We start from the raw sequence: 14,063 nt of genomic DNA, 5'->3' as shown, positions 1-14,063 counted from the left end.
TCTACTATTGGTCTGTTTAGGTCATCTGAAGCTTGGTCGCCTCTTTACATACATGCCTTATTTTTGCAGCCATCCATCATTTCTGTCTGGGTGCAGTATTGTTTTTGTGAACATTGGTCGGGTCAGATCCTCCAGAGTAGGAAGGTGCCACTGCTTAGTGGATTTTTATGATTTAAGCAGGTTCCAAGTGGAATATTCACTCTGGAATCCATATGTTTAATAGAACTGATTGGTCAAGTCGGTCTTCCTTGGAAAACCCTCTTGTAGTCCAGCTGGCTGTTGAGAATATTCGATAGTACTAATATTGCCCACATTTACGTCCTCTCTCCCAACAACCTTTGTAACAATGAGAACGTTTGGCAGTAAATGATTTACAGAGTAGTACAGGTAAACGAATGGCGTCGGCCGGTCACAAATCACTGTCCACCCCCAACCAACATGAAAGTCCCAGGTGACGCCACGTATCATGGACGCAATGACCTGACATTATACCTCAGCTTCTCCTCTTTGTGATGTATCTAAACACTGAGGTGAGGAGCGGTGACTCATGCAGCGAGCGCTTTCCTCCTGAACCAGATCAATCTGGCTGTGTATACTGCTGCCGCTGCTGCTTGTCCTTGTTTTCTTTTGACCTTTCTTAAATTGCTTTTCTGTTTAATGCAGTGTTGGGCTTATGCATAAAATTTTCTTTCTCAATGACTGGCCTGTTCCTTTCACTCTTGAGATGAGATCAGTCATACAGTAAATGTTCTCAAGAAACATGTGAAAGACCTTTAATAATACTGTTTCGGTAGATAGTATTTTTATTTCCCGTCATGCCTCAGGACAAAAGATTTCTCATTCACTTGAACCTAGCAGGACCTTTTCTCCTGTGCTCCGATATTACTCGCATTGTATGGGCTGCCAAATGTAGTGGAGGAATGGAAGTGACAGCTGCTCTCAGCTCCTTTCCATTCCAGAAAATTGGTTGTCATTTTTCAAGGCCATTCAGCCACTGTCTTGAAACATTTAAAACTTCTTTACGACATCAGCACTAGTGATGACCGAAGTTATGAAAAATTTGATTCAGCTGCTTTGCCGAATTTCACAAAGGAATTCAATTAGTTACGAATTTAGGCTACTTTCACACCTGCGTTAGGTGCGGATCCGTCTGGTATCTGCACAGACGGATACGCACCTATAATGCAAACGCTTGTATCCGTTCAGAACAGATCCGTTTTGCATTACCATGAACAAAAAAAAATTATAATGCAAACTGATCCGTTTTGACTTACATTGAAAGTCAATGGGAGGCGGATCCGTTTTCAATTGCATCATATTGTGTCAGTGAAAACGGATCCGTCCCCATTGACTTACATTGTAAGTCAGGACTGATCCGTTTGGCTCCTCATCGTCAGACGGACATTAAAACGCTGCAAGCAGCGTTTTGGTGTCTGCCTCCAGGGCGGAATGGAGGCTGAACGGAGGCAAACTGATGCATTCTGAACGGATCCTTATCCATTCAGAATGCATTGGGGCTGAACTGATCCGTTTTGGACCACTTGTGAGAGCCCTGAAACGGATCTCACAAGCGGACCCAGAAACGCCAGTGTGAAAGTAGCCTTACTTTGTCACGAATCGCATTCCTTTGTAAGTAGCGGATGCAATGATGGGGAATGGCGGTCGCGCCGCTCCCTATAATTGAACCCCTCAGATGCTGCATTCATCACTGATCGTGGCATCTGATGTTAAAATGGAGGCCTTTCAGGGGTTAATCAAGGTTAAAAAAAAATACATACACACCTCATCTATTTGCTCGCTGAGAGGCCATCTTGATCAAAGAAACCACGCAAAATCTTGCGTGGTGACATCACAAGTCACCCAGCAGGAGATTTTGCATGGTTTCTTCAATCAAGATGGCCTCTCTGCGAGCAAATGGATGAGGTGTGTATGTCATTTTTTATTTTATTTTTTGCCGCCATTTCAGGAAAAATAGATTTGTTACCATGAAGCACGAGGAAATTCAGCTTCATGGCAAATCAAATTTTCCTGAAAGTCAGATCAAAATCAAGTCGTTTGACTTCAATTTGCTCAAGACTAATCAGCAGTACAATATATGTACTAGCCCCTGCCTCTAATGCCCAAGAATATAACTGCTATAATACTGCTCCTATATACAAGAATATAACTACTATAATACTGCCTCCTATGTACAAGAATATAACTACTATAATACTGCCTCCTATGTACAAGAATATAACTACTATAATACTACCTCCTATGTACACGAATATAACTACTATAATACTGCTCCTATGTACAAGAATATAACTACTATAATACTGCCTATGTACAAGAATATAACTACTATAATACTGCCTATGTACAAGAATATAACTACTATAATACTGCCTCCTATGTACAAGAATATAACTACTATAATACTGCCTCCTATGTACAAGAATATAACTACTATAATACTGCCTCCTATGTACAAGAATATAACTACTATAATACTGCCTCCTATGTACAAGAATATAACTACTATAATACTGCTTCTAATGTACAAGAATATAACTACTATAATACTGCCTCCTATGTACAAGAATATAACTACTATAATACTGCCTCCTATGTACAAGAATATAACTACTATAATACTGCCTCCTATGTACAAGAATATATCAACTATAATACTGCTCCTATGTACAAGAATATAACTACTATAATACTGCTCCTATGTACAAGAATATAACTACTATAATACTGCTTCTAATGTACAAGAATATAACTACTATAATACTGCCTCCTATGTACAAGAATATAACTACTATAATACTGCCTCCTATGTACAAGAATATAACTACTATAATACTGCCTCCTATGTACAAGAATATATCAACTATAATACTGCTCCTATGTACAAGAATATAACTACTATAATACTGCCTCCTATGTACAAGACTATAACTACTATAATACTGCCTCCTATGTACAAGAATATAACTGCTATAATACTGCCTCCTATGTACAAGAATATAACTACTATAGTCCTGATCAAAAGTTTAAGACCACTTGAAAAATGGCAAAAAATCATATTTTACATTGTTGGATCTTAACAAGGTTCCAAGTAGAGCTTCAACATGCAACAAGAAGAAATGGGAGTGAGACCAAACATTTTTTGAGCATTCAATTAATTGAAAATAACGATTAAACTGAAACAGGCTGTTTTTCAGCTGATCCAAAGTTTAGGACCACATGCCTTTGAAAGGCCAAATCTGTGCAAAGATGTGGATTCATTGTCCTTTTCTGTCAGGTAGTCACACCTTGTGATGGCAAAGGCAAAAAAAATCTCCCTTTTTGAACGTGGTCGGGTTGTTGAACTGCATAAGCAGGGTCTCTCACAGCGTGCCATCGCTGCTGAGGTGGGACGCAGTAAGACAGTCATTTGGAATCTTAAATGATCCTGAGGGTTATGGAAAAAAAAGTCAAGTGGAAGACCCAAAAAAATTTAATCAGCACTGAGCCGGAGGATCCAATTGGCTGTCCGTCAAGACACTGGACGATCCTTGACCCAAATTAAGGCCCTTACTGGTGCTGACTGCAGCCCCATTACCATCAGACGGCATCTGAGACTGAAGGGCTTCAAAAACAAAAAACGTCTTCAAATACCTTGTCTCCTTGAACGCCACAGAACTGCTCGTTTGGACTTTGTAAGAGAGCACCAAACATGGGACATTCAAAGGTGGAAGAAAGTTTTATTCTCTGTAACCTTAATGGTCCTGATGGTTTCCAACGTTACTGGCATGACAAGCAGATCCCACCTGAGATGTTTTCTACGCGCCACAGTGGAGGGGGTGCCATAATGGTCTGGGGTGCTTTTTCCTTCAGTGGAACAATGGAGCTTCAGGAAGTGCAGGGGCGTCAAACGGCCGCTGGCTATGTCCAGATGTTGCAGAGAGCATTCTTCATGACTGAGGGCCCTCGTCTGTGTGGTAACGACTGGGTTTTTCAACAGGGCAACGCTACAGTACACAATGCCCGCAGGACAAGGGACTTCTTCCAGGAGAATAACTTCACTCTTTTGGCCCATCCTGCATGTTCCCCTGATCTAAATCCAATTGAGAACCTTTGGGGATGGATGGCAAGGGAAGTTTACAAAAATGGACAACAGTTCCAGACAGTAGATGGCCTACGTGCGGCCGTCTTCACCACTTGGAGAAATGTTCGCACTCACCTCATGGAAACGCTTGCATCAAGCATGCCGAAACTAATTTTTGAAGTGATAAACAATAACGGCGGAGCTACTCATTACTGAGTTCATGTTTGGAAGTTGAATTTCTGTTTTGGAGGGGTTTAGTTTTTTTTTGGAGGTGAGGTCCTAAACTTTTGATCAGCTGAAAAGCAGCCTGTTTCAGTTTATTCGTTAGTTTTCATTAAATTGAATGCTCAAAAAATGTTTTGTCTCACTCCCATTTCTTCTTGTTGCATGTTGAAGCTCTACTTGGAACCTTGTTAAGATCCGGCCATGCTAAATATGATTTTTTGTCATTTTTCAAGTGGTCTTAAACTTTTGATCAGGACTGTATAATACTGCCTCCAATGGATAAGTATAGATCTTGTGAAATACTGTTGTCTGTGAGGAGACTCCTCAAAATCTGCGGTGAATGCAGATAATTTCTGTACAATGTGTTTGTCCTGTCAGTTATGAAAAGATTTAAGCTAGTCCGGACATCAGTTTTGTTGAGGACTCTTTTCAGGTTGCTTTCTCCTAGAGAATCGGCTGCAGAATAAAGACTACAGTTTCCCAGTTATCTGTCACAGACCCAGCATTCCCCAGTGTTTACATTAATTGTCATAACTCATTGCACCCATGTGCTCAGAATGTACACAAATCTTTCTTAAAAGCATTATCCGTATCCGCCAGCGCTGCCTGCTCTGCTGCCTTGTTGACTTGGGGTAAGTGCTCTTCAGGCTTCACTTTTCTGCAGACATTGATCATGATACTCCTGTTTTTCGGCAGTGTACACGAGTTTCCAAGTCTCCAGGCAAGGTATTGTCATTAGGAGGTTACTAGAAAGTTACCAGAGAAGGGCTATGTGTTCCCTGTTCTGAAAAGACAAACTGTGGGAAGATGAAGTCGATGAGTATTTTCTTCTAAGTAAATCTGTTGCTCCGTTTCCTGTTGGAGTTTCAGTATGACTTGCGGTCACCGGTGATCACACTAAAAATGATGGCTGCAAGAGCTAAACTCTATTATTTAAAGAGGGCCAATCATATAAAACAGGACTGGACAAGTTACAGGAGCCAGGGTGCCTAAAAAGCTGCAGTTGGCACCAAACTTTTTGGGTTGTTTTCTGATGTTGGAGGTTTCTACTTGCCTCAAACCTACTGGGTTTTAAAGGGGTATCTGGAATTTGAGAAAACAATTTCTTTTACTGGAAACAAGAGGTTATCCTTGGGTTATGTCTGGAACTGTACCTCATCCTCGCTCCTTGTGTTGGAAAAATGCTGTAATACCAGATACAGCCATTCAACAAGAATAAAAAAACATTTTCTATTAACCGAGCAGGGGTTTTCTGAGAGTGCACTACTGATGACCTATCCTATCATTATCAGATTGGTGAGGGTCCGACTACTGAAACATCTGCCAATCAGCTGTTTGAAGAGGCTGTGGCCTCCTCAGAGCATACCAGTCACAGCACCATACATTGTATAGTGGTCATGCTTGACTTTGAAGCCCAGGCCCGTTCACCTGAATGGGACTGAGTTGCACATAGTCCATCTGCCCAATGAATGTTGATGTCACTGGCCACTAAGTCTTACAATATCTTGAGACTTCCTGTTGTACACCTGTATATAGATAATACAGGATCCACCATTCACAATAGGTGATGTCACAGCCCACCTCTTCCCCCTCCCTGCACAATAACCTCTGCACAGGCCAGAAAGCATGCCCATAACACTGCTACATAAAAGACTGTGAACATCTCCAGGTCCCTATGGTCCATGTGGCTACTGTAAAGTATATCTCCAGAAGTTCAGACAAGAAGCTGTCCTCATAATCATCTATGGAAAATAAAATATTAGCAATAAAAAAAAAGGCAATAGAGATGTGTAGTTGTCGTGCTATTGCAGCCAGGTTTCAATTGGCTCAAACATGAGTTCCACCTAGTAATACAGTAGTAACATAGCATTGGATGTGCCCAGTACTGAGGTACCATGTAACAAGGGCATAGAAAAACCTACTTGAATGGGAATTAAGTGTTTTCCCCTTAAATTCTATATAGAAAATGTCACAAATGTTCTTTAGGAACAAGCTGGAAACAAGAACCTTGTCAGAACCCGTCTGTTTCGGCAGCTCCTCGGGGCTTGAGTTTCCTCACTGAAGCTGCACTTATGTGTGAAATGCTTTCACTCATAGCTGCGGTCAGATTGAGTGTCGGTCGGTGTCGTAATTCCAAATGACAGCGTTTATACTCCACCAAGGGAAATCTATCGTCTGCTGTTTTATTACCCCCTGAAGCTTATTAACCACGTTTGCTATAAATCCTTTGATGTATGTGTAGATATGTACATTTATCTGCATTAATAAACCTTTTACTGTAATATTGCCAGCCTGGAAGCCGTTCGTCCTTGTATTTCTGGAGGAACGCCTCGTCTCTGCTCCCGACCAGTGTAATAAATAAAGATGACAAATTATAAATGGAAAAGACATTAGTCCTTGCCGCATAGTATGTGTATAAAGGAAATGATCCTGGAAGGTTCTGTAGATGTTTATAAAAAATTTGCAAAGGCTTTGAGGGTCACCTAAGGAAGAAAGTCCAATGAGGGTCTATGGTAAGATTCCAGTCAAAAATTGCTTTCAGTTGATGGACAATCTCCTCTTTCTAAAGAAAACTGTATACTGGTATGTTTAAGCTTCATAGGTAAAACCGTGGTGCATCCTCACCAAGTGTCACACTAGGGCACCAAGCAAACTGTTTTGAGGGTCTACTATTCAGGTTTATAAAATGTCTGTTTTAATTTTCACTATACACTCTGTCATACTGGGTAGATTGTCTATAAGACTAAAGCCTCATGCACACGACCGTGGTTTTAGTCTACATCCGATCCGCAACTGCGGGCCCATTCATCTCAATGGGGCTGCAAAAGATGTGGACAGCACAAACATAAGTCCATTCCGTGGCCACAGAAAAAAATAAATATATATAACTTTTCCTAGTCTTGTCCATTTTGTGGACAAGTATAGGACATTTGAGAAGGAGTGAAAAAAAAATGGCTGCAGGCTTTCAACCGGTGTCCATGTTTTGTTGACTGTAAAAACATCTACAGTCATGTGCATGAGCCCTTATGATTATTTGAGAATTAACCCCTCCTCTTCCACCCAAAACAAAAAAAAAAGTTCTATATTACCTTTGCCAAAGTTGTCTTTAGAAGTGCTGGCCTTCAACAGGACCTCATTGACTTTATATTTGCAAGGTCCTGCTTTGTTTTATGAAAACTTAGTCCCATTATGGCCATTTTGAACGTTTCTTTATGCAATAATTTTATCAAGCTTCATGCTCTGAAGTGTCCATGCTAATGAATGTTTTTTCTACAGTTTGACATGGTTCCAAAGGTAGGCTGTACAGAAATCGCCACTAGTGATCAGAAACCTAAAGACCTCCTGAGGATTACATGGAGAGGACAGAGTTATAAAAGCAAATACTAGTTAGGAAATTCTAGATGATATACTGGTATTTATCGTCCGATAGACCAACCGTATTTCTCCGGGAATATTGTCTAGCATTTACTAGATAAAATAGGTGTCGGGCTATGGAGGCTGCAGGAGGTGTGACCAGCATGCGCAGTTCACTCATGCGCTGTGCCGTAATGAGGGTAGTGAGCATTGCAATCTTAAGGGAGATGTCGTAATTTGAAAAGAATATAGAATATTGCTATGGCCTCGTTCATATCCGTCGCAAGCTGATCCGGCACAAATACTGTCAGCCCGACCAAAAACCATTGCATATGACAGTTTTTGTCCTGCTGAAACCAACATTTTTGCCAGAAGGTGGCCCAATTACTGTAGATGTGAACGAGGTCTGTGGGAGGAAAATAGATGGCAGAATAACTTTGTAACCTCGGCGAATCCTTCGCCAGTTCTAAATGTAAGGCTGCAGATTCATGGTGGAACTTGCTGGTTTATAGAGCATCCATATAACAGGATCAAACCCTGTGATAATTCCTTGCAGGGTTGATCCTGCTGATTTAAAATGATACCTATCTTGTGAAAATCAGCTGTGTTGGTCCCAGGGGCGTTGCTAGGGTCTGAAAACATCCGGGGCACAAGCCCATTGTATCACGCCCCCGTGAAGCCATGCCCCCACCCCATGAAGCCACGCCCCATGGGCCTTCACAGTAGTTATTAACCCCTTTCAGCAGTCCCCCCTTCACAGTAGTTTCTTAACCCTTTTCAGCAGTCCTCCCTTCACAGTAGTTATTAACCCCTTTCAGCAATCCCCCCTTCAGTGAATGGAGGACTGCTGAAATGGGTTAATAACTACTGTGAAGGGCCTAGCCGTCTGGGCAACCCCACAGATCATCCCCTCAGTAATCCGTATCCTGCAGTAACTGAACTTTAAATCAGAGCTCATCTCATTACTATCTTGACTTACACACTCCGCTCCAGTAACAGGCAGTGAGGGCGGCGCTCACTCACTGACGTCACGCGCCTAGTGGGAGGAGCAGGTGCGGGACGTCAGTGAGCGAGCGCCGCATGCACTGCATGTTTCCGGAGCTGAGTGTGTAAGATAGTAATGAGATCATGAGCGCTGTTTTAAAGTTTATTTACTGCAGGATACGGATTAGGATGGCGGGGCTGCGCAGCGCAGGAGAGTCAGAGCGGCCGGCCCTGCCAGCCAGGGGCGTAGCTAGATCTGACTGGGCCCCACAGCAAAATTTTGTATGCCCCCCCCCCCCCCCCCCCCATGACTATCCTGGCATCCTATATGTTCATATGTAAGGGAGAGTTCACATCACATTTTTGCCATCCGTTTGATGTTTACGTTGGAAAATGGGATACAAAAGCGCAGCACACTACGCTTTTGTATCCTGCAAAGTCTGTTTAAAAAAAAAACGGATACATTAACGTAGAATTTTTTTGGATGATGTCAGTCTGAGTCACCTGTTAACATATACATTACCAGGAGTCAGCAACCTTCGGCACTCCAGCTGTTGTGAAACCACAATTCCCAGCATGTTTCATTAATTTCTATGGGAGTTATGAGAAGAGCAGAGCAATAATGCATGCTGGGAGTTGTAGTTTCACAACAGCTGGAGTGCCGTAGGTTGCCTACTCCTGCATTAGACGAATGGCAAAACGTGATGTGAAATCGGCCTTAGTGTGCCATGATAGTGCCAAGTGGCAAGCACTAGAGACAGAGAAGGGAGGCTGCAATGTATAGGGCACAGTATAGTATAGGGGGTACAGTACAGGGCAAGGGGGGGGACGCACAGTGCAGCATAGGGGGCACACTAAAGGGCAGGGGGACAGTACAGCATAGCGGGCACAATACAGGGGGCACACACAGGGCAGCATAGGGGGCACAGTGCATTATAGGGGGTACAGTACTGGGCAGGAGGCACACATAGTGCAGCATAAGGGGCACAGTACAGGTCAGGAGCCACACACACAGTGCAGCAGGGGGCAGAAAACAGCATGGGGGCACAGTACAGGGCAGGGGGTATACACAGTGCAGCATGGGGGGGGGGGACAGTACAGGGCAGGAGGCACACACAGTGCAGCATAGGGGGTACAGTACAGGGCAGGGGGTATACACAGTGCAGCATGGGGGGGTACAGTACAGGGCAGGAGGCACACACAGTGCAGCATAGGGGATACAGTACAGGGCAGGGGGCAGAATAAAGCCAAAACATGCACCTAGAAATGCTCCATTCACATGTCCTACCTCAGGAGATCATAGGTCCTTTTGCCCACTAGGACCTTTCATGATGTCAGGAGCACATGATCAGTCACATGAGTGGGCGGAGTCAGGCTCCAGGCTGTGCAGGAGATTGTGTGGAAATGACTGCGCTGGCATGAAAAACTGCATTAGCTAATCAAGACACTTGGTGTCAGGCTGCCCTTGTCAGCCCGGGCCCCGAAGCAGCCGCTTCCCTGGTAGTTACGCCACTGCTGCCAGCATAACATTCAGGGCACTAATCAAAACATCCGGGGCTCAAGCCCCGAATGTTTTGACCTAACGACGCCCCTGGTTGGTCCTGAGAAAAAAGGGCTGACATAAGTGCTACCAAACTTTAAAGGTCCCTTTACAGATGACAGAGCAGCAAATTGTCAGGAAGAAAGCGTTCCTTCCACGGGTGCAGAGGTAGCAGTCACTACCGGGGCCAGGAGCCTGAGGGGGCCCAAAGACACTTGTGCCGCATAAGAAGACACTGGTATTATAGAACGTGCATGCTGGTCAAGTTACACCTCTGTCTGGCCGGAAGGGGTTAGTTTAAGGATTTGGCATGGGGTGGTGGTTGTCATTTAAATTTTTACCTCAAGGCTATGTGCTTCCCTGCCTCTGGCCACAAAGCACTAAAGGAGGGGGGACCCAAGCTGAACTCTTGCACCAGGGCCCATAAGCCTTTAGATACACCCTGGTTCCTTCCAAACAATCTGCTGCTCGCTGGTGAATGAGACCATTGTATTTACATGCAGCGATCTCCTCCAGAGTATGGGAAGGAGTGATAGCTTATGCCATACCTCGTTGACATACTGGAGTAGATCGTGCTTACATAGCACAATCCGTTGCCGGCAAACAACGATTTTTGGGTGTGCCGGCGCCAGATAATCGCTAATGGGAGTTCCTATGAGCGCTCAATAGCAATTTATCTTTAGTATTCTTGGCCCGTATAAAAGGCCCTTAAAGGGCTTCTGTCACCCCACTAAACTCTATTTTTTTTTTGTGTACTTATAATCCCTATACTGCGATATATCTATACATTATGAACATACAGGGAGTGCAGAATTATTAGGCAAGTTGTATTTTTGAGGATTAATTTTATTATTGAACAACAACCATGTTCTCAATGAACCCAAAAAACTCATTAATATCAAAGCTGAATCTTTTTGGAAGTAGTTTTTAGTTTGTTTTTAGTTTTAGCTATTTTAGGGGATATCTGTGTGTGCAGGTGACTATTACTGCGCATAATTATTAGGCAACTTAACAAAAAACAAATATATACCCATTTCAATTATTTATTTTTACCAGTGAAACCAATATAACATCTCAACATTCACAAATATACATTTCTGACATTCAAAAACAAAACAAAAACAAATCAGTGACCAATATAGCCACCTTTCTTTGCAAGGACACTCAAAAGCCTGCCATCCATGGATTCTGTCAGTGTTTTGATCTGTTCACCATCAACATTGCGTGCAGCAGCAACCACAGCCTCCCAGACACTGTTCAGAGAGGTGTACTGTTTTCCCTCCTTGTAAATCTCACATTTGATGATGGACCACAGGTTCTCAATGGGGTTCAGATCAGGTGAACAAGGAGGCCATGTCATTAGATTTTCTTCTTTTATACCCTTTCTTGCCAGCCACGCTGTGGAGTACTTGGACGCGTGTGATGGAGCATTGTCCTGCATGAAAATCATGTTTTTCTTGAAGGATGCAGACTTCTTCCTGTACCACTGCTTGAAGAAGGTGTCTTCCAGAAACTGGCAGTAGGACTGGGAGTTGAGCTTGACTCCATCCTCAACCCGAAAAGGCCCCACAAGCTCATCTTTGATGATGCCAGCCCAAACCAGTACTCCACCTCCACCTTGCTGGCGTCTGAGTCGGACTGGAGCTCTCTGCCCTTTACCAATCCAGCCACGGGCCCATCCATCTGGCCCATCAAGACTCACTCTCATTTCATCAGTCCATAAAACCTTAGAAAAATCAGTCTTGAGATATTTCTTGGCCCAGTCTTGACGTTTCAGCTTGTGTGTCTTGTTCAGTGGTGGTCGTCTTTCAGCCTTTCTTACCTTGGCCATGTCTCTGAGTATTGCACACCTTGTGCTTTTGGGCACTCCAGTGATGTTGCAGCTCTGAAATATGGCCAAACTGGTGGCAAGTGGCATCTTGGCAGCTGCACGCTTGACTTTTCTCAGTTCATAGGCAGTTATTTTGCGCCTTGGTTTTTCCACAGGCTTCTTGCGACCCTGTTGACTATTCTGAATGAAACACTTGATTGTTCGATGATCACGCTTCAGAAGCTTTGCAATTTTAAGAGTGCTGCATCCCTCTGCAAGATATCTCACTATTTTTGACTTTTCGGAGCCTGTCAAGTGCTTCTTTTGACCCATTTTGCCAAAGGAAAGGAAGTTGCCTAATAATTATGCACACCTAATATAGGGTGTTGATGTCATTAGACCACACCCCTTCTCATTACAGAGATGCACATCACCTAATATGCTTAATTGGTAGTAGGCTTTCGAGCCTATACAGCTTGGAGTAAGACAACATGCATAAAGAGGATGATGTGGTCAAAATACTCATTTGCCTAATAATTCTGCACGCAGTGTAGAAAAAACTGTTTCGGTGACGTCATCGGCGCAGGTGCACTGAGGGAGTGCTGAGGAGGCGAGCCTCCTTATCTCAGAGCGCATGCCCTGCGCCGAATCAACACAGGCGTGCGATTTTTGAAATGCTGACAGGGTCAGTCGGAGGAGGAGATCGCGGCTGGCCCTGTCAATCAACAGAAGGAGGGGGCAGTTTTTTGCGGCTGCTACCAGCAAGTAGACGCCCTACTTGCTGGTAGACAGGTAATTAGCATATTATAAAAGTAAGTTTTTTGACATATCTACTAAACGAAAATGATTAATAACATAATGTATAGATATATCGCAGTATAGGGATTATAAGTACACAAAAAAAAAAGAGTGGGGTGACAGAAGCCCTTTAAGCCCTTGGACATTGTCTCCATTCATTATAGGTCCCTTGTCTGTGTGGTCTTGTGGACCTTGCTGTTCTTGATGCTCCTAAATATTCTTTTCTCTTAGGCTACTTTCACACCATCATAGATCTGCACAGACGGATCAGTTCAGATAATACAACCGCATGCATCCATTCAGAACGGATGCGTTTGTATTATCTTTACCATTGCAAAAACGGATCGGTCTTGAACACCATTGAAAGTCAATGGGGGATGGATCAGTTTTCTATTGTGTCAGTGAAAACGGATCCGTCCCCATTGACTTACATTGTGTGTCAGGACGGATCAGTTTGCCCTACGCATCGTCAGGCGGACACCAAAACGCTGCAAGCAGCGTTTTGGTGTCCGCCTCCAGAGCGGAATGGAGGCAGCACAGAGGCAAACTGATGCATTCTGAGCGGATCCTTTTCCATTCAGAATGCATTGGGGCAAAAATGATCAGTTTTGGACCGCTTGTGAGAGCCCTGAATGGATCTCACAAACAGAAACCAAAACGCCAGTGTGAAAGTACCCTTACTATGTTGACTTTCTGTTTTCCTCTTTGAATAATAATGTGAATTATATGCAGTGATAAGATCCTATTGAATAATGATATGCAGTGATAACATCTTTTAGCAGGTTCCCACCTCTAAAACAACAGATCAGTGTAACCATAGAAAAAACTGTTTCTAGGAAATGTTTGTCTGTTTAGAAATCTGATTAAGGGTAAAGGAGTAGGCTCTCCGGCACACCCTCCAACTTCCTCACATCTGTGTACTTGGCAGAGTCAAATCATGGTGCTTATAGCTTGTATCAGCAACTTAGATTATCACTCCAACTTTGCCTAGAAGCAAGATAATAATATGAGTTGTATTTTTTAATACAGATGTGAAACTACTAATACAAAAAGTAAATTGCAATTTGGATCTCATTTGAAATTTGTTGGGTACTGCTGTATAGAGATGGAAGGCAAAGTTTTAGCCATGTAAATTCTTCGTATGTGGTTTTTAGTCTAGTCAAGTAAGTAAGTAAGGGCTGACATAAGTGCTAAGATTCCTCCAGTAAAGCTCTTCGTTCTTTGACTTTGTGTATTTTTGGGGTTATTTGATCTTTCTCAAAAGTTGACCT

General features: G+C 43.1%; 1 protein-coding gene across 2 annotated transcripts in view; it reads left to right on the top strand.

The window, feature by feature from the left end:
* The window catches only part of SETBP1 (SET binding protein 1), a 190,410-nt gene that overhangs the window by 16,265 nt on the left and 160,082 nt on the right, over nt 1-14,063 (top strand). The window lies entirely within an intron of this gene.

Source organism: Bufo bufo, chromosome 2 (genome assembly GCF_905171765.1).
Source record: "Bufo bufo chromosome 2, aBufBuf1.1, whole genome shotgun sequence".
Taxonomy (NCBI): Eukaryota; Metazoa; Chordata; class Amphibia; order Anura; family Bufonidae; genus Bufo; species Bufo bufo.
This window is presented reverse-complemented; position numbering and strand designations above follow the sequence as displayed.